We start from the raw sequence: 3133 nt of genomic DNA on the forward strand, positions 1-3133 counted from the left end.
CTCCTAGGGAAGTGTTGATTTGCTCCCAATAGTTTTGTGGAGGGAAGTGCATCCCTTGAGGCATCTCAGGGATTTCATGGTGAGGAATTTCCTCATGCTCTTGTTGAGGTCCATGATCTCTTGTTTTCTCCATCCTTTTCTTGGTGATGGGCTTGTCCTCATCAATGAGGATGTCTTCCTCTATGTCAATCCCAGCCGAATTGCATAGATGGCAAATGAGGTGAGGAAAGGCTAACCTTGCCAAAGTGGAGGACTTGTCAGCCACCTTGTAGAGTTCTTGAGGTATAATCTCATGAACTTCCACTTCCTCCCCAATCATGATACTATGGATCATGATGGCCCGGTCTACAGTAACTTCAGACCGCTTGCTAGTAGGAATACTTGAGCGTTGGATGAACCCCAACCATCCTCTAGCTACAGGCTTAAGGTCCGGTCTTCTCAATTGAATGGCTTGCCTCTTGAGTCAACTTTCCATTGAGCTCCTTCTACACATATGTCCATGAGGACTTGGTCCAACCTTTGATCAAAGTTGACCCTTCTAGTGTAGGGGCGTGCATTTTCTTGCATCATTGGCAAGTTGAACGCCAACTTTACATCTTCCAGACTGAAATCTAAGTATTTCCCCCGAACCATGGTAAGCCAATTATTTGGATTCGGGTTCACACTTAAATCATGGTTCCTAGTGATTCATGCGTTTGCATAGAACTCTTGAACCATTAAGATCCCGACTTGTTGAATGGGGTTGGTGAGAACTTCCCAACCTCTTCTTTGGATCTCATGTCGGATCTTCGGATACTCATTCTTTTTGAGCTTGAAAGGAACCTCAGAGATCACTTTCTTCTTGGCCACAACTTCATAGAAGTGGTCTTGATGGACCTTTGAGATGAATCTCTCCATCTCCCATGACTCAGAGGTGGAAGCAATTACCTTCCCTTTCCTCTTTCTTGAGGTTTCTCTGGCGTTAGGTGCCATTAATGGTTATGGAAAAATAAAAAGCAATGCTTTTACCACACCAAACTTAAAATGTTTGCTCGTCCTTGATAAACCACTATTTTATGGTTTATCTTATGCTCAATTGAGTAGATTTTATTAACTCTTTACCCACTTATTCATGCTATTCGCATGGTTTTACATTTGCCTTCCTAATTATGTACTTTGATTGAAAACATGCTTCTTTGATCTTATATTTGCTTATTATTAATCCTCTCTTATTACTATTAGATGCCTTGATATGTGCGTTAAGTGTTTTCAGAGATTATAGGGCAGGAATAGCTCAGAGGATGAAAAGGAAGCATGCAAAAATGGAAGGAATACAAGAATTTGGAGAAATTGCTAAGCTGTCCAACCTGACCTCTCTGCACTCAAACGACTATAACTTTAGCTACAGAGGTCCAAACGACGCGGTTCCAGTTGCGTTGGAAAGTTAACGTCCGGAGCTTCGATTTGATATATAACATGCCATAGTTGCTCTGAAGCTAGGTGACGCGACCGCGTGCTCCATGCGGCTGCGTCGCAGTGACGGAAATCAGCATGTTTGAATTCTTCTCCAGCGATTTCTGGGCTGTTTTCGACCCAGTTTACGGCCCAGAAAACACAGATTAGAGGCTATAAAGTAGGGGAATCCATTCATTCACAAAGAGGCTTTCACATTCACAATTTTAGGAGTAGATGTAGTTTTTAGAGAGAGAGGTTCTCTCTTCTCTCTTAGGATTAGGATTTAGGACTTCTCTTAGTTTTAGGAGTGACTCTCAATCCCAGGTTCAATGTTTCTTTTATTTATTTCTCCAATTTAATTTATGAATGTCTATGTCAGATTTAAGTTCTTTTGTGAATGCAATTCGAGGTATTTTCAGATTTAATTTTGCTTTGCTCCATTTATAAATGCTTTTAATTTAATTTAGATATTTTCCCTTTTTGTTTTGGTTAAGAAATCAGTAACTCAGGAGTTATCCAATTCAACAGCATAATTGATAATTGTTATCTTGCTAATTGAGTTGAACTTCAATAATCCCAATCTTTTCTTAGAAAATAAATAGGATTCGAAGATCAAACCAATTTGTCCCTTGACTTTCCTTTGCTTTAGTAAAGGTCAACTAAGTGGAATTAAGATTCAACTTTCATTATTATTGATAAGGATAACTAAGTCTGGACTTCCAATTTCTTCATACCTTGCCAAGAGATTTTATTATTGTTAATTTATTTTACTTGTCATTTAAATATACCTGTGCCCATTGCCCAAACTCAACATTCCCCAGAAAACTCATAACCAATAATAAATACACCTCCCTGCAATTCCTTGAGAAGACGACCCGAGGTTTAAATACTCGGTTATCAATTTTAAAGGGGTTTGTTACTTGTGACAACCAAAACGTTTGTATGAAAGGACTTTTGAAGGTTTAGAAACTATACTTGCAACGAGGATTTATCCGCAAATTTCTAGACCATGCAAAAGTCCTCTCATCAAAATGGCGCCGTTGCCGGGGAATTGCAAACGTGTGCCTTATTATTGGTTATTGTAAATATTTGCTTTTTGATTTGTTTTTATTTTTATTTTTTATTTTTTTGCTTTTTCGTAAAATTAAGAGGTTATTGGTTTTTATCTTAAAAATTTTTTTTATCTTATCTTATCTTATTTTAGAAAAATCAAATTTCAAAAATTTAAATTTAAAAAATTTTCAAAATTTAAATTTAAAAATTTTCAAATTTCAAATTTCAAAAAAATTCAAATTTCAAAAATTAAAAAATTCAAAATTTTAAAATTTAATTTTCAAATTCAAAATTTAAATAACCTTTTAATTCAAATTTATTTTTATTTTTATTTTTAATTTTTATTTTGCTACTATGAACTCTCACCTCTTTGGCTATGAGTCTAGTTACAATTATGTTGCAGGAAGAAGAAATTACAATGAGAACAGGCATCAAGGTTGGAACAATCAAAGTTGGGAGGAGCCACAAGGATTTGATCAACCCTCATGGCAACAACCACCTCCAGTGGACTATCAACAACCACTACCATATGCCTATGAACCCTTTCCTCAACATGACTTTGGACCACCATACTCACAAGTCCCTTTTCACCATTCACCTCCATATGACCCTAATCCGTATCCACCATACCAACCACCTTATGAGC

The sequence above is a fragment of the Arachis hypogaea genome, chromosome 18, assembly GCF_003086295.3.
Source record: "Arachis hypogaea cultivar Tifrunner chromosome 18, arahy.Tifrunner.gnm2.J5K5, whole genome shotgun sequence".
Taxonomy (NCBI): domain Eukaryota; kingdom Viridiplantae; phylum Streptophyta; class Magnoliopsida; order Fabales; family Fabaceae; genus Arachis; species Arachis hypogaea.